This window comes from Gopherus evgoodei, chromosome 1, assembly GCF_007399415.2.
Source record: "Gopherus evgoodei ecotype Sinaloan lineage chromosome 1, rGopEvg1_v1.p, whole genome shotgun sequence".
In the NCBI taxonomy this organism is placed as follows: Eukaryota; Metazoa; Chordata; order Testudines; family Testudinidae; genus Gopherus; species Gopherus evgoodei.
The window spans coordinates 264748610-264773306 of NC_044322.1; the positions used below are offsets into that span (position 1 = coordinate 264748610).

At 42.5% G+C, this 24697-nt stretch overlaps 1 protein-coding gene across 1 annotated transcript in view; it reads right to left on the reverse strand.

Moving 5' to 3' along the window:
• The window catches only part of NUAK1 (NUAK family kinase 1), a 58102-nt gene that overhangs the window by 27946 nt on the left and 5459 nt on the right, over positions 1-24697 (reverse strand).

Here is a 24697-nt window from a genome sequence, read left to right on the forward strand (position 1 = left end):
CTGTACTTTCATGTCCTATACAGCACTTATACAATCACTCCAAAACCATATCCTTCCTGCATCCTTCCTCAATCAGCCACCTTTCACAAGCACATCGTGTGACTGGGTATCTTTCCAAAAAGCAGGGTGGGAACAGAGGAAGTGATAGGCAAACTTGCAGCACAAATTCAGATTCAAAAAGGCCTTGCAAGTGTGTGAGTTGCCTGTGAAAGAGAGGACTTATATGAGCAAGCTCATAAATAATTGCTGAGGTCAGATCATGCTACAGAAGAAAAGCATAAATCAACAATGGGAAGAGCCTGATAGGGGGAATGTGCAATTTGAATGACAGCAAATGGCAACACTGACTTTATGATCACAGATCCTTGTGCCCTGGCTTTAAAAAAAAACAACAAACATTTGGGGTACATACTAAATTACTAGCTAGTTTAAAATCAAACATCAGCCTTTTGTCTAACATCATTATCCTCCAATGCTCCTCCAATGACCTTGTTCCTACTATGGAGACCACCCTTTTGTGGATGAATAACACTTTTGTTATTCCACAAGCTTATTATAACATGGAACTTTCCTGAGAAAATATTTTGCCTTGTGAAAAAGTATTTGGGTTTACAGTGCTCCAGTCTATTGTGAAACACTGTTTGTGTGCATCAATAATTGCAAATGGCATTATTGGTGCCTTTTTAATTATTATAATGTGTAGCATCAAGGACATTGGCAGGAAAGGGAAAAATATAAAAGAATATTAACATGAACTGTACTTAAATGGGAACTACAGAGTCCCCAAACTGGGAAGGCATTCTTATTCAGCAAAAACTTAAGCACATGCTTAACTTTAAACTTAAACCTAAATCCCTCTGAAGTCAATAGGACTTAAACTCATGTTTAACTTTAAGCATGTGTTTAAATGCTATCCTGATTCAGGACCTGAGTGAATAACAGAACACAGCAGGCAGTAAAGGATGAGTGGAGTCATATATCTAAAAGCTAAACAATTCTTTTCTGCTTCTTGACCCAAACATTTGGGATAGAAGTTTAAAAAGTAACAGTGCGATGCAATGTTTTCATCTAGGATTCACACCTTTCTAGTACAGGTAACAAGAAAAAGTCCTCATCAGAGGAATTCCAAGCAGAGGGCTAACGCAGCTAACACTAGCAGACAACGCCTGATTTTTCTCTCTTTCCATTTTTCTGCACTTGGATAGGCTGTAAGTGCATACCTTGTTTACAAGAAGGATGTGGGTGGCTCTTGGAGCAGCACATGCATTCCTGAAAGTAAATTTAGACATGGGTAAAAACATGCCTTTTACTGTAAGACAGCCTTGCACTTGGCTCTCAAGAAGAATTTAAGAAGGATTTTATTGTCAAGCATATAACAGGTAGCAAATTCTTCACCATCCTGGGTTAGGAAAGGAATAATGGCATCCAGGAGAGCATGACAGCCTGTCAGCATCCTAACTCTATACTTGATAAACAGGAAAATTAGTTCTCATAAGTAGCTTCTATTTTAAATATGGAAGTATGTACTTTTTATATGAAAAATACACAACAGTGATTCACATTATAGAATCATAGGACTGGAAGGGACCTTGAGAGGCCATCTAGTCCAGAACCCTGCATTCATGGCAGGACTAAGTATATGTCTTCACTACTGGCCAGATCGGCAGGCAGCGATCGATCCAGCGGGGATTGATTTATCACATCTAGTCTAGACACGATAAATCAATCCCCAAGTGCTCTCCTGTCGACTCCTGTACTCCAGCTCGGTGAGAGGTGCAGACAGAGTCAATGGCGGAGCAGCAGCAGTCAATCCAACCGTGAAGACACCACGGTAAGTAGATCTAAGTAAGTCGACTTCAGCTACGTGAATAATGTAGCTGAAGTTGCATAACTTAGATTGACACACACACACCCCAGTGTAGACCAAGCCTAAGTATTATGGCTGCATATAGACATTAAAATATATCTTTGAACTTGTCTTGGAGATGTGCAAAATGTGGCTAAATTTTTCATAAGCACCTAAGTAACTTAGAAACTAAATCCAATTTCCAAAGAGTCTTAGGCACTTAGGAGCCTGTCTCATTGAATATCACTTTCTTTCTTTCCTAAGTACCTGTCACTTTTGAAAATGGGAATGGATAGACTCAACATCCACAAATCCGCAATCCTGTAGGCAATCTCATATTAAAGACCAAGTATTGGGCCTGGATACTGATCTTTCCCCTACAGAGGTGGTACCCAAGTCTAGACTGCACACTTCAGACTTACAGTGTTCAGAAGCTTACATTGGAATCCATGGTGTTGCTTTTTTGTGGATAGAGGAAACTTCACTCTCCAAAACTGTCACTTTCACCAGTACCAAATTCACACAGATAGGGTCAGATCGTCAGCTAGTATGAACTGGAACAGTTCCACTGACTTGAAAGAATCAACACAGATGAGGATCTGGCCCAACATCTTTCAGTTGTATTGCTTTTGAAGTATTTTATTGAAACATGTTCAATGGTTTCTCTAAAGTGCCATGGGGGCATTTTAGGAAATTATTGTACATGTCACTGTTTTGGTCTCATTGAACAAAACAAGATCTCTATCTGCTTGTTATAGTATCAAAATGTAAAACAAGTCTCTTCTAAGTACTCTAAATGCCTGCTAATGGATTTCTGTTTATGACATTTATTTTATACAAAAATACGTTCAGGAAAAAAGCAGCCTTTCTAAAATGTGTTTACTCTTTTAGCACTAGAGGTATTGTAGGCTTCATTTGTCAGAATCTTAATTATGAGACTGATGCCAGAGACAATACATGAGGAACCTGAACAATTTAGACCTAAGAAGTTATCTTAATTGAAAAATACATTTTAAAAAGCACTAATTTGTTCATCCTGCAGGTGCCCTTCTTTGAAAGCAAGAGATCTGTTCTGTTCATCATCACAACATATTAAGTGTCAAAGTACATGAAATTTGGTAGGATAAAATACAATATGCATTTTATGCCAACCTTATCAACAGCTCATGACAACCCAGTTCCAGATCTGACTGCAGAGGAAGTGTGATTAGCCCCTACGGTAATTCCAGAACAACAGTACATGATTCTTACCAAACTTTTTCTTTGTGTTTGCTGATTTTAAACACCTCTAGCTTTATATCTCAGAATATGTAATTATGGTATTTTTGGTAACTTTACTAGCAGAGCAGTTTAGTTTTTCTCAGCCTTCTGAATGGATGAGATGCGTCAGGTAACTAAGAACCCTACTTGCAGACAGAATAACATATCTGGTTCATAATAGAGAGATAAGTCTTTCATTCCTATGTTACAGGTTCAAGATCAATAGAGACAAAGGCCCTGACCTTGCAAACACTTAATCATATGGTCAGGGCCGTCCCTAGGAGAGTGCGGGGCCCGTGGTGGAAGTGACAAATTTGTCACTTCCAGGACTGACCTGTCACTTCTGGACCGACTGCACCAGCCAATCTCACTGGCCCATGCAGCTCCCCCAAAGCGTGGATCTGGAGCGGTCGCCCCAATTCGCCATACCCAAGCGACGGCTCTGCATATAGTTAACTTTATGCACATAAGTGATCCCACTGATTTTAGTGGAACTACTCACACGTGCAAAGTTAAGCATGTGCATTTTCAGAACTGGGTCCAAAAGTAGTTGCCACAAGATGGCTTCTTTGGGGACCACAATAGGACGAGTTGGTCTCAGTTCATTTCCTAGAGTCCGTTGCACATGTGCACACAGAAGGATCACAAGTAGCACTAACTAGAATCTTTGTCAGTCACATACTGAGGCCAAGGATTATATGGCCATAGAATGTGAACTTCCCTTTCAGTCCTACAATTGGTCAGCATTGAGTTCATTCGTGAGGAGCAGCTGGGAAAATCTCCACTCCCCTTTTCTAAGGATAGCCAGAAGTAAACAGAGTAAAACCTGCACTCTTCAGAAACACAAAGTAACAACAGAGACAAAAACATCTAAGCAACAGTGAACCTTTTTTCAGGGAAGTAGCTAACTCCAATCTTAAGAGTGAATCCCACTATCTGCTGATCTACTGACAGGAAAAGAAAATGTACCTAAAAGTATAACTTTAAAGTAGAAACGTCTGCACTGTGGAGCTTCACCCACTCTGACTCAGTTAGTGATGTGCAATGTTAAGAGTGAAGCCGTGTGGGTGAGCTGCATTTGGAAATGAAGCTTTCAGTTAAAAAATCCCACAATGCCACACTTTACTGTTTAAACATTTTGGTTTAGATTGTCACTAACCCTCACATGGCCCTGCAAGGCCATATGGTCTCAACAGTCCAGTGCAATTGTGCCACCGGTGATCACATCATGACACTGAGTCCTGTCACCCATTGTTCCCCCTCCAATAAACACGCAGACAAAGATGGGGCAGACCCGTGGAGGCACTCCTCCATGCAATGGCTAGCAGAGTTGGATGGGCATGAAGTGTGGGGAAGTAAGTTACTCCCTTTGCAGGGCTACAATAAATTACCTGTCTGATTTTGCTGGAAAGAGGATTTATACTCATTCTCTGGGCCTACCTGGAGGTATTGTGGAGAATTTCCCAAGTATGTTTCATACTTATTTGGCTTTTGTTTGTTGCAAATACTTTGTATCAAGTTATTATTTCACAGATGGTTCATGACAGTTACAAAGGTTTCTGTACATTCAGTGCTATCTTCATGAGAAATGTTTCACTTCTTTCAGACTTCTGGGCAAAGCAAAATGGTTGAAATTTTCCATAAAGATACAGTAAAAGCATTGTGCACAGCAAAAAATGACATATTATAAACACTTGGTAAAGTGTACAAGTAGGTAGTAGATGTCCACCTCCTGACCACTCATTCAGTTCCCATTAGATATGTATGTTTGTGGTACCAATCTGGCCATCAGGTTATTGGCAGGTGAGGGTGGAGATTAAGCCATACAGACTTAATCTTGAACAATAAAGCAATATTTTCAGGAAAGAATAAAACAGTTCCTTTTGGCTGTTTCTAACTGATTTTTAAAGACAATGTGCCAAATTCTGACTCATTTCCCCCTGGGATTGCACGAATGTAAACAAAGGCAGAATTTGTTCTATGGCATAGATTTATAGATTTTTAAGGCCAAAAGGAGCCATTATGATTATCTAGCCTGTCCTCCTGCATAACAGGCCATAGAATCTCCCCCAATAATTTCTGTATACAATATGTTCAGTTTGGCTGATAAGAAAACTATCGTCTATTCTGTAGAATATTTTTATGTTTGAAAAATAAACAAAGAAAGATCCATCTGTGTGCTCACAATCTGTTCCATTTCATTGTGGAGGCTGGGAATTTTAAGTTGATTCAACCTTAGGCATACCAGTTAGGCTGTGGCGCAAATTCCAATTTGTTACTGCAACAGCATTGTAAGAGTGCAGAGAAAATGACATCAGGAGAGAATGCAGTCTCCTGAGGGAGGAAGACCAACTACTGTCACTAGGAAATATGTTAAAAATGCAGCTTAAAAAAAGTTATTTAAAGCAGAATAGGGTTTGCTTCTTTTTTTGGGTCTGTGTGTGTGGGGTGTTTTAAAGCATTCACAGGCCACCACTTCCTCAAATCTGTGACCAGAGGGGATCATCACTGTCTGATGGAAAGTAGGTCCAGCTAGGTCTTGTGGCTCTGTTTCCCCTCCTCTGACTTCATGAAGATGTAGGTCAGGAGCCAGTGCCGACTGCCAGATGCTGGAGATGGCGGCAGGGGATGCATCATTTGATGATGTGCCCCGTTCTGTTCACTCCTTGGAAGCCTCTGGCATTAGCCACTGTCAGATTACAGGATAGTGGGCTACTTTACTCCTGGGGAATTCTGTGCTACTGTGTGTGCACATAATTAATAAGCTATGATATTTGTTAAATTTTTGCACAGAAAAAACTTCTGCTGAAATATTAGTGCAGTTCTGCTTTTGCCCACCAGAGGGCGCTATCGTGATAGAACACAGCAGCAGCTTCCAGCCAGCTAGGGAGAGGAAAATGCCTGCCCCTACTTTGTAGCTCCTGTCAAGCCAGGTCAGGAGACAGGGGCTATGGGGAGATAGACAGTGTGGGACATGCCAGGGCGATGGGGGATGTCAGACAGGGCTCATAAGGGCTAGTGGGGAGGACCAGACTGGGACAGGAGCTGAAAGGGAGTGGAGGCACAGAGCCTCAAGAGGAGGGAGGTGCAGGGCCACATGTGATTGAGGAGAGGGTGCAGAACACATAGGATAGAAAGTGTCTGAGTCGTGGCACAGAAACACATGGGGATGGGTGAAGGGGTACAGGGACACACAGGGACAAGGGAGTGACTAGGTGGGGCACAGATGCATATGGAGGACGGGGCGGGGGCAAAGGGACACATGGGGATGGGATGGCTGAATGGGAGCACAAAGGCACATGGGGACAGAGGGAGGGGTGCAGGGCCACATGGGGATGGGGCGAGTAGGTGTATTACTGTGGGTGGAGGGACACTTGTAGACAGGGGTGCAAGGGACACATGGGGACAGGGGTAAAGAAGAAGAAGTGCCTGACTGAATGGGAGAGGCTAGGGCTCAGCCAGGGTCTGCATGGGGAAAGCCCCCTAATAATCCCTCCCTGCACCCCCAAACTTATTCCATACTTTTCCCACCCATACCCAACAGCCCTCCAAGTTCACACCCAGGCTCCTTCCCAGCAATTTACTTCCCTCTCCCTGAGCTTCTCTGTTACCCCTCACTCCCCCAAGCCTTTGCACTGCTTCTGAGGGGTGTGGAAAATACGGTTCTGTATTATAGTTTAAATGAATTATTACTCAGAGTTCTGTATTAATATGCCTAGTAAGGAATCTGTTTGTCAAAAAACATTTCCTGACTCTTTTTGTTGTCTGTATTGTTACATACATACTTGCTGACAGGTATTTTGAAATAAATGACCAAAAATAGTTGAAACTGGTGTGATTATACTGTGTTATTTTGACAAATAAAATATGCAGAATTTTGTAGAATCTGAAAATATTGTGTGCATAATTTTTAAATTTTTGTTGCAGATTTTTTAAATTTTTGGCACAGAATCCCCCCAGGAGTATTAGGTTGGACCATTGGTCTGACCCAGTATGGCTATTCTTGTGTTCTATGTGTGGAGTTAGAGATTGGGTGGACCAAATGCAAGGAGTGGAAGGATGAGACAGACCAGGAGTAGAGCCAGTGTGTGTGTGAGGGGGAGGGAGAAGGAGAAGGAGACATGTTCCTCCCCCAACCCTATGGAGCATAGTCAGAAAAAATAATAAAGGTTGGGACTGTATTACATTTTTCATGGAGCCTCCCCCCTTCCCCAGGCACTCTGGGACAGCTGCAGTCGATTGGAGTGGAAGGGCTCCTTACAAGTGTGATTCCATTGGAATTGCTCTGCCAGGGTCCAGGGAGGCACCAGGAATCAGAGCTAGGTAAAGGGCTCTTCTGGATCTGCTGGGTTTTGTGGCAGATCCCATGGGTTATTCCATGGGGAAGGTGAACAATCAGGAAAGAACTCCACAAGGGCATCCTTGTGGAGATTTCCTCTCCTAGAGCCCCTCCTGTGTTTCTTTCCCATACTCTTGGGCCATATCCTGTTCTAGCTGGAGAGGAGAAGTACAGCTCTCTTGCAATCTGACTTCAAGCCATATTCAATATAAACAGAAAACTGTTTACAAGAGGCTTCTGCAGAGACACAGAAACACTTCATGTGCTGAGTGAAAGTCAAATAAAAAGGCATTGTATGAGTTGCTGTAAAATTAGTGCTGCCTGTACGTTGGGACTGATACATCTCAGAGTGTTCTCCTTTTGTGAGGCAGAGAGAGTCAGGCCATCACAGTACCATCATCTTGGAGAATGTTACTTTTCAGATCCCACAAGCTAAATCATCTCCATGGAGATACTGCCTGGGAGACAATCATGCGGCAAAATCCTAATTAGTTATTTATAAACTACCCAACTCCATTGTTTAGTAGATTGGCAAACTGTGTCATAATCAGGGAAGTTGCTTAAATGCTTTTCTCTAAGCAAGCAATGGTGCAATCTGTACCCAATGGAACCCTGCTGATTTAAACCTCAAGAGATTTTGCTTTTTTTTTATTTGCATGTTTGTTCATGTCATTACATGGATGTTTCCAAAGATGAATTCTGTTGTTTGAGAGCCAGCAGCTGCATCAACAAGCACATAAGGGCAAGCATGCACATGCCAACCAAAGGTTATGTAGGCACCTTTGATTTTTCTCTCTTAAAAGGTGAGGTAACTTTTACAGCAAACTCATTCAGTATGGTAAAAACAGAACATCTTCTACATCCCAATGTGTCATATAAAAAAGATTCTATTTTCCAAATCTGAAGTTGATTTACTGCCACCATATCTCTGCTTGTCGAGAAACTCTCTCCTGATCAGGCACTGGAAGTCCTGGGTCTAGATGATAAATGTCAAATCAAACTTTGATTTGCATAAGATGAGACATTGTGTGCCTGTGCCTTTAGAGAGAACCAGGATACTTTTATCTGTGTTTTACTTCTTCCTTTCCAATTTTGTTGGCTGTAAATGCCATTATCATATCATGAGTGGTGACTCAGCAGTAGAAGAGGAATTAGTGATTCTGAAATATTAGGTTGATTTTCATCGCCTTTATCATGCCTCCTTTATTCACAGACTCAGAAAAATGCCTGTGTAACCATGTATGAGCACTAGAAGCAATCAGACCACAAGATTTATGCTGCACATATACAAAGTGGGTGACAGGAGGCATATTGTGCAACACCCTTCCTCCCCTTCTGCCCTCATCCTTGTCCATGGTATATGTTAACAGGATTTATGTGCGTATTTCCTGAGTAATGCCCTGCTGGAAAATTTATATCCCTTCATTGTTTGGTACCTGTTGTCCTCAATCTGCTGTGTAAATGCAGCTTGGCATCTTTTTACTGTGCATCCTCTAATAAAATTCCATGGACAGCCCCATTCTTTTGGCATTCGGAAGGAGCTCTGCCTTGTCTTTTCATTATTTCCAGTTGGAAATGACAGCTCTGCATTAACCATTTCAAGATTGATTTACCCTCAGAAATAAAGGGCAATTCATATGGTCTGGCATAAATCTTCTTCCCAACAGGACTTAAAATATGGGTTAGCAGTTTGGTTACTCATGTTCCATCTCTGTGCAGTGGATCTTGGAAAGGGGCAACTGGAGCGCTCAGTCAATGAGTAATAAAACCTTCTACTTCTAGATTATTGCTGGTTCAAATCCAGCCTAAATCAGTTACCATCTGATAGCTCTTACATTTGATAGTCTCAATCCAGTTGCCACAGAAGACTTCACATCCCAAAACCAACACATAAATTGATGGACCTTACAACTCTAAAGAAAGCCACCTTCCCCATTTAAATACAGCAATAATACAATTCCATACTGCAGTAGTTATGTTCAAAAGAAGAATAAATATATCAAACATTCTTAGGACTTAAGTGTTATCCAATTTTGCAAACACTGGATCAACATTAATCCATCCTCTCAATATCCACCCACATTATATCAGTTATAATATACCACGGCAGTTCTAGAAACACTCCACTCTGGCACAATCAACAGTGAAGCAAGTTTGCCATGGTAACTACAGAATACACAGTTCCAGTCATTTTCCTTTTTTTCCCTTGAACTCCAATGTCCATCCCACCTCATTCACAAAAACTCCATCTCCCCAGGAGGGAGTGGTGGAGAGCAATGATAGTTCAGAAAATAGGGAAGAAGATTGCTGTTACTTTCTCAAAGTGGAATTGTGTGGGGAGCTACTGAAGAGTAGAGATCCACAGGTCCATAAATGGAATTAAAATAAAAACTGTCTTACAAACTTAACTAAACAGTCACTCTTCCTTAAGAAATGTTAACCAATAATGAACGCCATTTCACTGAAGGATAAAAACTGCATTTATATTAACTTCTGATGAAGTTGCCAAGCAGATGTTTGTTTTTGGCTTCCACATTTACTAAAGCCAAATGCAACAAGGAATTGGGATTCCACAATGTCTAACTGCTTTCCTTCCAGGTTACAATTTTGTTGGAACAAAAAAAAGCTGACTTTACTTATAAGTAGGAAAAAAACCTAGTAGCATCTGTTTCTATGTCTGTTTATATCATAGTTTGAATAAGGTTACAATTGTGAAATCTTTGTTATTGATCAGCTTCCAAACACAGCACAGCACCATCCAGAACATGTGCAAGGGAGGAAAACTTACTGCAAGTGTCTCATGTGCCAGTCCTTTAAGGTCTGCGAGTCCACGTGCAGAATGTTTATTACTAATTTAAAATACTGGCAAATCAGAGAAAAGGAGAGTGAAATAATTCACAAGTCCCATGATCACTGCGCTCAGTTTTGCATGGTTACTAAAGATTCCTCCTCCAAATACTGGAAGACAGTTTTCAAAATTAATTTTGCGGCTTGATTTCTCAGCTGCCATAGCCAATGATACAATGAAAAATGGCAAACTGAAGCAGTGGAAAGGATCTTTAGTGATTCAGTAGGCAATATCTTCATTGTGAATCAGTCTTGAAACACAATGTTAGAAGGCACTCTGCCTCTGGAGGTGCTGAATTGGGATGAAATGTAAAAGCAAGATGCTGGTCACTTGTGGTCATTTAAAAAATCCCTTACACTTTTCTCAAACATAAGGGTCCTTGCCTTGGTGTTTTTGGCAAAATCCAGTTTGAATATATTTCTCCTTGTCTACTGTTCCCCCACCCCAAATTTTAAACTGGTAAATATTATTCACATCCTCTTAGAACTTGCTCCTGTTGTGTGTGTTAAAGAGTTGCAACATGTACTTCATCAGTTAGAAAGTCTGTAACATATTGGCATATATTTAAGGTGAAAGACGCTAGATAAATGACAACTAAAACAAAAGAAGCGGTTTGGATGATTTTAAACACTCTTTCTTACAATTAACTAGAAGTTTCCAAGGACCTACCTGCAGGTACATTTTCTTTTCAAGCATAATGTCCAGCTGATGATGATTATGGATAGACAAGTTTAACACTGCCTACATTAAGGGAACTCTTCACCCTATTTTCTCTCTCTACTGTATACTGCCAACTAGTAGTGTCTTCAGGGACTACCATTTTCCTCTCACAGAGGGTTGGTCCTGCTCCCATTGAAGTCAAGGGCAGAACTCCTACTGGCTTCAATGGAAGCTAGATTTGATTGTTTAGAGGAGCATGCAGTGCTTCTCCCTACAGTCTTTATTTTGAGAGAAGCCTTTGTAGATCTACTCCTGTTATAGCTTCTGTTAGAGAAAGCCAAGTATTTTTTATTGCAGCATGTGCCCATGTAATGGGCCTTATTATTAAGATAGGTTTAATTATCTTAGGCTGTCTACATCAGAAAGTTGCAGCGCTGGTGAGGGAGTTACAGCGCTGCAACTTTGAAGGTGTACACATCTGCAGGGCACCACCAGCGCTGCAATCCCTGTTTGCAGCGCTGGCCGTACTCCGTTTTGTCTCGGGTGTAGAGGATCCAGCGCTGGTGATCCAGCGCTGGTAATCCAATGTAGACAGTTACCAGCACTTTTCTTGACCTCCGTGGAAGGAGGAAGCCTCTGGTAATCAAGCTGGTTTCCTTTCCCGGTTTGCTCTCTCGGTCACGGAGCCAGCCAGCAAACCGCAGGGAAGGAGACCTGCTTGCTCGGGGTTCCGGGACCGAGAGAGCAAACCGGGAAAGGAGACCAGCTTCGCCGCGGTTGCTCTCTCGGTCCCGGAGCCACCCAGCAAACCGCAGGAAGGAGACTGCTTGCTCGGGGTTCCGGGACCGAGAGAGCAAACCGGGAAAGGAGACCAGCTCGCCGCGGTTTGCTCTCTCGGTCCCGGAGCCACCCAGCAACCGCAGGGAAGGAGACTGCTTGCTCGGGGTTCCGGGACCGAGAGAGCAAACGGGAACGCCGCGGTTTGCTCTCTCGGTCCCGGAGCCCACCAGCAAACCGCAGGGAAGGAGCCTGCTTGCTCGGGTTCCGGGACCGAGAGAGCAAAACCGGTGGGAAAAGGAAACCAGCTTCGCCGCGGTTTGCTCTCTCGGTCCCGGAGCCAGCCAGCAAACCGCAGGGAAGGAGACCTGCTTGCTCGGGGTTCCGGGACCGAGAGAGCAAACCGCGGCGTTCCCGGTTTGCTCTCTCGGTCCCGGAACCCCGAGCAAGCAGGTCTCCTTCCCTGCGGTTTGCTGGCTGGCTCCGGGAACGCGAGAGCAAACCGCGGCGTTCCCGGTTTGCTCTCTCGGTCCCGGAACCCCGAGCAAGCAGGTCTCCTTCCCTGCGGTTTGCTGGCTGGCTCCGGGACCGAGAGAGCAAACCGCGGCGTTCCCGGTTTGCTCTCTCGGTCCCGGAACCCCGAGCAAGCAGGTCTCCTTCCCTGCGGTTTGCTGGCTGGCTCCGGGACCGAGAGAGCAAACCGCGGCGTTCCCGGTTTGCTCTCTCGGTCCCGGAACCCCGAGCAAGCAGGTCTCCTTCCCTGCGGTTTGCTGGCTGGCTCCGGGACCGAGAGAGCAAACCGCGGCGTTCCCGGTTTGCTCTCTCGGTCCGGAACCCCGCGGCAAGCAGGTCTCCTTCCCTGCGGTTTGCTGGCTGGCTACGGGACCGAGAGAAGCAAACCGCGGCGTCCCGGTTTGCTCTCTCGGGTTCCCGGAACCCCGAGCAAGCAGGTCTCCTTCCCTGCGTTTGCTGGGGCTGGCTTCCGGGAACCGAGAGAGCAACCCGGGAAAGGAAACCAGCTGATTACCAGAGGCTTCCTCCTTCCACGGAGGTCAAGAAAAGGCGCTGGTAACTGTCTAACATTGGAATTACCAGCGCTGATCACCAGCGCTGGATCCTCTCACCACCCTAGAGACAAACGGAGTACGGGCCAGCGCTGCCAAACAGGGAGTTTGCAGCGGCCTTTTTGGTGGTGCCCTGCAGATGTGTACACCTTCAAAGTTGCAGCGCTGTAACTCCCTCACCAGCGCTGCAACTTTCTGATGTAGACAAGCCCTGAGGGAAGAGGTCTGCCATCCTCTTCTCAGTATGTCACAGAGAAGGGAAAATGTCTATTGGCCACACCCTTAATGCACTAAAGATGGCCTGCAGCAACCTAGGTTTTCCATAAGGCTCCACTGCAGGTAAAGTGGTTTCATGGGGTGTATAGACAACATGCTGGCCTAGCAACCAATGAGTTAATGCAGGAACTACCAGCCAACACTGACTGGCAACCTCACAGCAGCTGGGAGAATAAAAGAGCTGAGAAGCACAGGGGTGGGGTGGCTACCAGAGGAAGAAGCAGACTAGAGAAAATAGGTCCTGCCAGCAAGCTGGTGAGAAGCTGTCCCAGAGGGACAACACCCCAGATTGCAGAAACTGACAGAACCGAGCGAGGTAGGATGGAGCTCAGGGTACAGCAGAAGAATTGTTGAGGGTTGATTCTGCCTGCCAGGGTTGAGGGCCCTGATCTGGAAACCAATTGATGGGTGGGCTTGGGTTCTCCTACCTATCCCTTAACAGAAACTTAAGAACCAAAGGGGGTTCCAGACCTCTTGAGGACAAGAAACAGCTAACCACTGCCAAACATAAGGGGAAGACCATACACTCCAGCGAGACAGAATTTATCGTCTTTGCCTGCAGAGTAGGACTACAGAGATTCAGACACGAAGGGTGGACTGACTGCCCTGCTGAACTGAACAGACTCTGTACAACACTCTGTCTGACCAAAGGGTGGTGCTGACACAATGGGGCACCAGCTCACAGGGCCCCTATAGATCAGCGAAGCATCAGGACTGCTGTATGCTCATCAAACCACAGACTTTTGGGGGTTCTCTTCTCCATCATTAATGAGAGGTAATTTTATAGTATAAACATGGGGGGTGAAGGTAGTTATGTGCTCATGCATACACTTTTACAATGCTCATCCTGGGTTTTATGTAGATTTTGTTTTATTCTTCCAGTACTGGTGGTCTTAGAAGCAGGATGAGAGTTAATTAAAAGGGAAATGAGATTATTTCAGTCTGAGCACCACAGCATGAAGAAGTTTTCTTTGAAAAGTTTATTTTTAAAGAATCCATATTCCTGGGTTATGATTGTGTTTACTCAAGGCCCAGATCTGTATTCTTGAGCATCTAACATTTCCAGTAGGTCAATGGAGTTTTGGGTGGCGTAGGAAATTCAGGTTTTAGGGTTTGCCAATTGTGGCAGCAATGATGATACAAGGAGTGCTGTACTATACAGGGAATATGATATAAGTGCACAAAGGTATGTAATGGAGAGGGAGGAGCAGGAGCTTCAGTTATCACACAGGAGTATCAACTCTGAGGCCCTGATGGCTAAATTATAGTAATTTTCTAAAATGGACCAGGCTGCAAATACAATCCTCTATTGGGGGCCTAGTAACCCACAGTCCCCCATCCTGTTTGGAGAACTGACCCTGGAAAATATTTTCAATGTTGGCAACTTTGTCAGTTAAACCTCACTCAGTTTCCTTTTGTTCTAGGTCTCCAGATCATTCTGTAATACTAAACTCTCCTCTCGTTTTTGTAATAAGTCTACTTCGGTTTCATCTTGTTCAGCCTGAATGGTATTAATTTAATTGCCCTTTTGGTTATGGACCATCCTGGAAATTATTACAGAGTTCCATGGAATTATTACAGAGGGAAGAAGGGAATTGCTAACATTTTTTTTCCATCCATCTCTGATTTCTAAGAATGTCTGTATCCCTGAAAGTGAGGGACCTGCTGCTGCTCCTTTCTATTTATCAAAAGTAAATGAGAGGGGCCACCCTAATGGCTTGGTGGAAAGGGTAATACAGCAAACAACCATGCTCAGGTTCGCCTGGGCCCCGTAGGGCTGGAGTGACAAAGATGTGACAGGGAGGGTGAAGAATGAATTGTCCTATCACAAGATCTAGCAGCTGGATACCAAGCAATTTTGCAGCCACAGAGAAGGGTACCTATTCTCCCTGTTCAGAAATCAAGGGGGTTGTTCTGAACAGTTGAGGGAGAATAAGTTTGAAAGAGGCAACCCAGAACAAAGGAAATGGGTAAAAAAGCCTTTGGCACTGAACTCACTTGGACTGTGTAATTTCACTCAGACTGTAGCCCCCACCCCCATCACACGCACCACCCCCTTTTCCTGGCAGCTGCCTTAGCCAGAGTCAACTGAACAAGGGAGAGTCAGTGCTCAGATTTCTGAGATCCTTTTGCCAAAAAGTTAGGTAAGCACCAGCAGCAACACAGGCTTCCCACTTCACCCTGCCAGTGACCTTAACACAGACTTGGATGTACCACCGTCCCCAGAGTGGAGAACAATTCCCTCTCATGCTACTTGGTCCAGAATTTCATCCAGCAAATACCACAAATCATGTCATGCTGCGTAGAACTATTTAAGAGGTGCTGTGCACTGTGAATTGCTGTCCATGAGGGACTGAGCTAGCCACTGCCTAACCCATTTTATTTAACTTTTTCCTTAAACTACCCTGAAGGAGGAGGTTGCCATTGCTACTCTGGAACTCAGAACCACTTTTATCTCATTTGAGCCAGGCATTCCTTTGCTAAGTGCAGAAATAATTTAATTTTTAAAACAGAGTCTAAATAAAACATTTGTGACATTTTCTACATAATTATTGGCTCCATGTCCTAGAAAGATACTAATCCTGACTTAGCTAAAATAAAACCAAATACATTACATTCAGTGGAATTACACCAGCAATTAAGTCCTTTTTTTAGCCTCTGGATAAAACCGTGCATTGTATAAATTATGTGTTTTCCTGGTTTTGCATTTTTACATTCCTAAAAACAAGAATGCACATGGCTACCACTGGAATACTGATAACTTCCAGCTCAATCCTATATTAACTTGTGCAAGCACTGCATTAACCTCTCAATTGTATCAGATAATCCATGACAAGGATTAACAGAGCTGCCTTGTTGAAAATGAAGCAATCTTAGCCCTCCTTTTACTGTGACTGCTTTCTGAAGTGTGCTTTAATGTGCATGCCTTAGCTCAGAATGAGCCAACATTTAAATTAGCTTATATAATAGGCTGTTAAAGTGTCATAGAGGGCTTTGTTGGGCAGATAATGAGAAGAATTTGGGTGTACAGTGAAACAAAGACACAGCTGCCTATGCCAAACATCCAGTCTATGGCAATACTTCATACAAATTATTCCCTATAACAACTGAACTGTCATATCCTACAACCACATCCCAGGCAACCTCCCAACTGAGCTCACTAAGGCTGCAGTCTGATGTGCTGTACACACAAACACCAGTAATACCCAGATGTTCTCTATGTAAAACATTTGGTTTGAAACACAGAGCAATTCTTTCCAAAAAGCCATTACATTTGTTTAATGGACTCATACAGTTCAACTAAAATATCCTGGAGCAGACATTTGACTGCAATTCTACTCTATGAGCCCCATCTGCAAAAAAGAGAAAAAGCAAATGAGAATGCTTTACATGATTTATTCTGCCTTTATGATCAGCCAGTTCATAAAACACAAGCTCTGTTCTACAGACAGTAACACAGATTGCTTTTCAAGTGTGTAGTTTAGCCCTTGCCTGCATTAAACAAATACATCAACTGAAACAAAGGGCCAAAATTCTTCAACTTACAACAGTGCTAGTGAAACCAAGAGCAGAATTTGGCCCAAAGACGTCACAAGGAATGTGATTTTCTGTTTTACATTCACGGAGGGTGAATAATGATCGCCAGTAACATTCATGGCTACAGTTTTATTCGCATGTGAGGAAGGCTGGAAGGAGGGAGGTTAAAGTACATAATTAAATTCTTTTCTCTAATGAATTCCTCCATGGTAATAGTCACTCCACAATGAAGCATTCCATGGTCCTGTTAGAACACATTTTTATAATGAAATGCTAGACAGAAGGAACTGAGACTATACTTATTTCACTGAAATAAAGAGATGCATAGAAAACTCTTGGATTATACTCAGAATAAGACTGTTGCTGAAAAAGAGGGCCAGCCAATCACTTGACTGCCAATGTGTTGCACAATTTTTTGCTGAAGGCCCTTGTTCATTATGAGTCTTAACTACTTAAGCTGATAATGGGGTAGGGTCTGGGCAAGAAGAAGAGGAGACAGTCCGTGGGTGGAAGAAAAGATAACATCTACAGCACTCATGGGCTACAACTACAGTCTCAAATGAAGATGTTCACTTTACTTGTCACAGAGGAAGTGCAGCCTTTTCCTGGGATGTATGAAGCTGCCATATATAGTCAAGTAGAAGGCGGCTAGACTTATGATTAAGGCACTGGAGTGACACTTGGGAGACTGGGCTTCTGTTTCTGGTTCTGCTACAGATTTCATGTGTGACCTTGGGCAAGTCACTTAATCCTGCATTGCCTGAGGCCTTGTCTTCACTAGGAAGGGTTTGTCAGTATAGTTAAACCAGTATTGCTATACCGTCAAAGCCTCCTAATGGAGACACAGCTTATTCCAGCAAATAAAATAAAAAAACTCAACAGTATAGCTCAGTCCAGTTCCCGCAAATGAAATAAGCTGTACCAGCAAATAGACTTTTTTGCCAGTATAACTGTTTACAGTAGGGCTTTTGCTGGCATAAGCTGTGTTGGTTAAGGGTATGATTTTATTTTTTCATAATCCTAACTGATATAGCTATGCTGGCAAAACTTTTCAGTATAAACCAGACCTCATTTCCCCTTCTGTAACATGGGAGAAATAATTCTTCCTATCTCAAAGGGATGTAGCAAGGCTATGTCAATGGCTGTGGGGTGCTCCGACATTATGGTGATGACAAGCACAGAAAAAGCCTATAAATAAAAATGAATGAGGAAAAGTTGAGTTATATAAAGAAAAGGCAGCTCAGGATAAAGCAATGGATAAACATCCTATTACTCATATGTAGACAAGGTTCAAATATTCTTTGCTTGTGGGAGGGAGATGAGTACCCCCCTCATGTACACCCTTATCTGGGTTAATTAAAGCCAACTAAAGCTCATTCTCAGATGACTGAGACCAACAATCCATAAAAATAGACCTAACATCAAACAAACACATGTTTAGCTAACCACTACTATCACAATAGAGTTATCAAATGTTTTTAACCCATTGGTGTAGGCCCAGCTGTACTGCTTTTCTAATGTATTTTAAATACTCTTGTGGTAAGGCAGCAGTACTGTATTTTAGCTGGTATTTTTACAGGCTATAATCTTTCATATCGGTATGCAACTACTTCAAGCCTCAGGGAGTGCAGTCTTAGTTAACCTACCTTCTTGCTGAGCATTCAGCTATCAAGGAGGTTTCACTCTTCAGTATTCTCCTGATGGTCACTTTTTCCTATGCCAAAATGTTCCACTTGGAACAACAAACCGCAGAACACTGCTAAGGTGATTATGAGGTAAGTCTTCATTTCAGATTTAACTACAGATGCAAGGGTTCTAAATTCAAGGACTACACTATTTAAAGCATGTCATTTCTTGTGACAAACATAATTAAAAGCCCCAATAGGGAACCAAAATGTATTATGACTTTGTCTGCAAAGCCTAGCAAAAACAAAACAGAAATTCCAAATGTGTATGATACTGGGTTGTTTTTTTTAAACAAATGATGCACAGTCATTTTTCTTTGTTAATCTTTTGCTTAAATATGGATAATCATTTGTATGAATAATAAGCAAACCAGTTATTTTCAATTATGATCATTAGCAAACATTGATCCTAAAGTTCATGCTGCCTTGCAGAGATGTTTTTATCTAACCCTCATTGCTAGATTATGAAGCAGGTTCTACAAGGAAAATATTCAGACTCATTTTTAAATTAAACAAATATCTTCCAAGTACAGTGAATATTATGGAGGTGTCCTCTAGCATGTCCATCATTAGGATTGTGTCAAGATTGATAGTTATATTAGGGATTAGATCCCTTTTCTGTGTAGGCGAAATATATTCTGGAGGCATCAGTAGCAACTCCATTGTCAAAACTGCACTGTGACTTCCACCTAAAGCATGACCAAAAATCTCTCTGCTCTGTATCTTAATGACTCCAACTTTGGCATAATAATCTTTCGTGGGACAAACAAATGTTCTATTTTTTTCAGTCAAGTATGTACAAATCACTGTGTCTGTGCCAAGGCATTGGTGCTTAAAACCACCCTGCCCCCTCCACCCCACAAACACTGCTGACTCAGCTCTCCAACACACTGAAACACTCACACCATGGGGAGTCTTTCAAGCACCAGTGCCTCAGCTCAGACACTTGGTTCCTCCAGTGCTCCTGCCTGAGCTCTCCAATATGCCAGCAGCAGTGCCAAGGTAACTAAGGGCCTCTATGCCAAAATACCAACACATCAAGGGCTTATCCAGTGCTGCTGACTTGGCGTACCAGATAGCCAAGGCAAGAGGCCTGAAGGAGCCCTTTAAGCACTGATGCCTTGTCACAGAGACAGTGAGATCCCTAGTCACCCTCCTGCCCCCCACTGAATCGCCAATCACCATCAAGCTCCCCCACATCCTACCTCATGTCCTCCTTGGTTCCCTGGTGCACCATAAAACTGCCCCACTGGGACTGAGGAGGTGGTGAATGGTGCGTTTAAGGAGACCATGAGTAGCTAAGCAGGGATGTGGAAGAGAACATGGAAGGTGAACAAAATGTGAGGTGTGCAGTGGGCAATGGGGTTGTGGAGGGAAGAGTGCTGTGGTGTGGATGTTGCTGAAGTCATGTGGACAAGGAACAACTGTTGTAGGTTGCGAGGGATGACTGGGGAATTACCTACAGATTAATTGTTGTACTGATGGAAGATTAACTCTTTATTTAAAAAGCTTTTGTTCTTGGAGAGAAGGATGACAGTTATGTGATCATTTTCACCAAGGAATGGACTGTGGCCATGAAATAAGCTACAACCCATGGAATGAACTGCATTTAATTTGCAATTTCGAGTTTACCTACGGTTGGCTCACAAATCTAATTCCACTGGGTCTGCTCCTAACATTCCAATCCTGTCAAGCACTTTTCCCACATCAGCCATTTTTTTAAAAATAAAAGGAACTAACCATAAAAATATTTTATTCCTTTCCTCTGTGTTCAGAACAGGACTTGAAAAATCACACTCAAGCAAGATCCAGGACTTGTATTCCATCCTGGACCAATGGCAGTTACAAGGTCTGATATCTTGGGAACAATCAAAGCTAGTGGCAGTGCTATCTGTCCTTGGAGAGCAGGGATATTACAAATATGAATAATCCATATTAGTTTAATGGTGTAATTTGGGGATTGTTTAATTTGTGCACATGGTGATAGGTATAAAATTATATTTAGCTGCAATCAGAAATTAGACAGCACCACAGCAAGGGACAACTGCATTCAGGCATTTTTTCCCCATTTGAACATGTAGTTAAAGGTGATGGAAGGGCCTCTACATGAATTAAACATCTGGTATTTTTGGTGTGAGTCCAGGATGTTTGATCAGTGTGGCCAGACGCTATACTCTCATGGAATACCTCACCCAGCCCCCTAGTGTTCAAAGGTCTAGGATCTTCTAATTTATACAATGTACAATGTTGTCTGTGCAGACATGGTGATAAATATAATCTGTTTAAAAAGCAGATACTTCTCAAATCATAACTCACAGATGCTTAAAGGCTTTCATGTGGGTAAGACAAATGAGAGCCACAGTGCCTGATTCTATAGCCAGGGAGTACAGGAAGCAACAGCAGGAGAACACTATTGAAAGCCTGGATACACTTATGGCTTTAGTGAATTGGTCATCAAATATAACAACACACAGATGCAGTTTTTACCTTGCTCTGTAGTTTTTTCACATATCTAGCAAAATGTGGAAACAGTTTTTGGTTTCGTTTGTTAAATAGAGACACATGGTATCCCTGTCTGTTAAAAGATAGCTAAAAGATGCATCAACCAATAATTTGCATATCTAGTATTACACTTCTGATTGGTCCATACATGGGGTATAGTTGGAGTTGCAAAGAGGTGTGTCTCAAACAAAAAAATATAACAAGAATATTTTTTTAGAGTCAGGTGCATGCCCTGACAATGTAGGGCCAAATTCTGCTTTCTGGGGGGAAAGAACAAGAGAAAAATGTCAGATCTGTGTTTGCTATAAGGGCACTAGAATGTTTCCAACATTCTCTCCTTTGATTTTCATGGACCTGTGCACGTGGATCTGGCTGTGGCCACGGTTTACCAAACACTGTCAGTGTTTTTAACCCATGTATGGCTTTCTCCTCTGGTATTTTGTGGCTACCATCTGCTGCTTATTGGTTCTCCAATCCAGCAAAGACCTTCTAGTTATTTATTTACAACAACAACAACAAAAATTGACTCACATAGTAATTGTGATTAGAATTCTATAATGAATAAACAATATATATCAGGAATTGTAAGTTCCAAAAAGCTTTATCCAACACAGATGAGCTTAAACTAGAATATGTATGAAAGTGCTCTCCACATGTCATATTGTGATTCTTAGGCAAAAATAAAATAACACACACCCTAACACCATAATACATTTGATCAATATGTACCAAGAGATATTTTGTACAGTTTCCATTCTGTTGTGTTCTCATACACAACAGAAACCATTTGTAAAAAAAACTTAGCACTTATAGCATTTTTTAACTCAGAGCTGCTTTATAAACACTAGGACAAATTCTATCATGACTTTCACTTCAGTGAGATTGCATAGGGTGTAAATCAAGGCCGAATTTGACCCATAAATTAACACAACTTCTCTGTGTGGCAAAGTAGCAGTATCCCTATTTTATAGATGGACAAGCTGAGGCACGGAGAAGTTAACTGAACTGCCCCAAATCACACAGCAAGTCAGTAGAAGAGCCAGAAATAGGATCCCAGAGCCTAGAAATCCATTCACATGTTTATAGATCCAAAGTCCTTCAGTAAATGCCACCCACTCGATATCCACCCAAGAGTCAGAGTTAGCGTCTGGCTCCGACTGAGCTAAAAGAACTAAAAGATTTGTGAAAACTATCATATTCAGACAACTATGAGTCCTTACTGGCAACTCATTGATGCAGACTTTTACAGAATATTTATTTCACCAAACTAACTTGCTTCTACATTTTTCAGCCATTCGTTTAAGTTATTTTTAGCTAGGAGCACCCCTTTTGATCTAATCACTCTCTAGTCTGAGGATCTGGAGAGCTGTGCTTTAGGAAGGATGGCAGAATACAGGCCAATCAATTTCTATTTCAATCCCTGAAACTCAACCCCTTCCTGCACATTTCAGATACTCAAGTATGTATGTGAGAGTTGGATGTAGCCACTTGACACTTACCTCATGATACTTCCCACTGTAATAAATGTGTGGTACTTTCTATGAAGGACTTTACATAAAAATAAATTATACAACATTGGATTTAATTAGGAAATATTTACACCACTGTTTTAGAACAAAGTTACATAATAAGTAGGGATGGAACAAAACAACAAAAATCAGTCCCCAAATCCAATTTACTTAGGCTTATTATAGGCAGTGCAGATAGCAATTCCCATAGTTAAGGTTGTCTGACACTTTCTGTTATAAGGCTCTGTTTTCAGTTGCTTATATTTTTGACAAATTTTAATTGTTTGGACTGCCAATTTTCCATGCTAGGTATCTGCCTCAGGATGAGTATTGCTGGAAAGTTTTAGCGGTTCAGCCATTTCCAAGAAGGAGGTTATGAAAAATGTTGTTTTGCCCATGTTAAAAAAAAAAATCTTATAACTTTTTCACTAAGCTCTAATGCCTCCATGCTTTGGAGCAGGAACTTGAAATTTAGCAGGGGGTCTCCCTGGTGTCAGGAATGTACCTTCTCTCATCTGTATGGAAACTTGCCCAAATTTATCAAAAGTCATAAGCCTCTGAAAAATCTCAGTTTGCATATGCTCAATAGAGTGTTGTTAGAGTTTGGAGCTAAATTCGCCAAAGATTCCATCTTCACAGATTATGCTGCAATCCTCTCAGCTCCTGTGTAATGACTGGAGCTTGTATGCACTGTCTCCACAGAAAGACTGAGCATGCACCATCCTGACACCGCAGGAGCTCAGATCTTCCCTGCAATTGCTTCATGCAACTGTTGGGTCCCACTATGGCACCAGGCACAGGAACTGAGCGCAGGAAGACACTCTCTCCTGTACTCTCAATGCTCACCCAGCTTGTTCCCTGCCAGTACAGAAGAGGAGAATGCAGCTTGACTCGAATGCAGATAGGGGGTTTTCACAACAAAATTGTTGGTGGTCTCTAAGTACGGCCACCAACTCTTGCTCGTGGCCGCTCTGACAAATTTTCCTAAAATACTTAATTAACTTTAGGAAAAACAAATTAATATGCACATATACTTGTCCAAATCACTATAATTTGTTTATGCAGGTTTTTTTTTTTGCAGATTCAATAAAGTACAATTGTATTTTGATGCCCTTGGCCCTCACTGCCCCTCCCACCCCCCCTGGAGGTCCCTGGCCCCTGCTGCTTCTCCTCATCCACCCACCCCGCATTGCCCCAAGCTCCCTTCTGTGGCCTCACACCCCAGGCTCATCCCGCTCCTTGCCTCTTTACCATGGCGCCCGTAAGATCAGCCTTGCTAAAGCCCAGAGCCAAGTGGGAGAAAGACTGCTCTAGGAACGAGTCAAGGTTGAGTAGCAAAGGGGGCTGTCTGTTGGACCCATGCCTCATTTGTTGCAGAAGTTGAAAGGTATGTAGTGAAAGAGACAGGGAACTGCAAGAAAATAAAAGATGATCTCACAGCTAAGGCACTTGAATGCTGCCTTGGAGAACTAGATTCTATCCCTGTCTCTGCCACAGAGTTCCTGTGTGATGCTGGGCAAGTCAATTAAGCCAAAAAAATTACAGGTGGCCACAGTGTATTCCTCATTTTCTGAGTGCTTGACTTGAGGTGTTAGGGTCTGATTTGTAGAAGTGCTGGGCACTCACAACAGCAACAGAAATCTGCAGGAGCTCTACTCTGAACATACAAAGTGCTACAAAATGCTAAGTACTCTGAAAAAGTCAAGTCCCAGCATCTCAAAGTGGGCACCCAAAGTGTGTTGAAACTTTCGACAATTTTGGATTTAACCTCTGCTCCTCATTTCCCCATGCATAAAATGGGAATAATAATCATATCACTTCACATCACAGCAGTGTTCCAAAGACACATTAATTAATGTTTGTCATGAACTAAGTTACTACAATGAGATCACTATAGAAAAGTTATAAGGAAATTTATAATTCTGTATTTGGTTTGAATAATGTGTAGTAAATAATGCATGGGGCCACACACGAACAATGAGAATAAAAATAAATATTGAACAACTGCCCATTCACTGTATGAGGGAGGAGTCCTGTGGATAAAACGGGAAGTGATCACATAATTAAAATAAAGCAAACAAGAGAGTTGAATTAAGGTTCCACAGACAACTTTACCCCTGACATTTCTAACTTTTGAGTGCTTGACTTTTCAACATTAACTCGCTTTTAATGTAGGTTTTTTCCCCTCTGGCTGTAATGGATTACTGATCTACCCCTAAAGGGCTCAATTATGGGTTGTCTGACAGACACTTTATGTAATTTGCTGATGTAAAAGTTACATAAACTGGACCTGCCATAAAGTGGTTCCTCACTTGCACAGCGCTCTACTGGAACTGCTCTGCACCAGACCCTTCTCGGTTCTCCATGTATGGGGCATGCCGGAAGACAGAAGGAA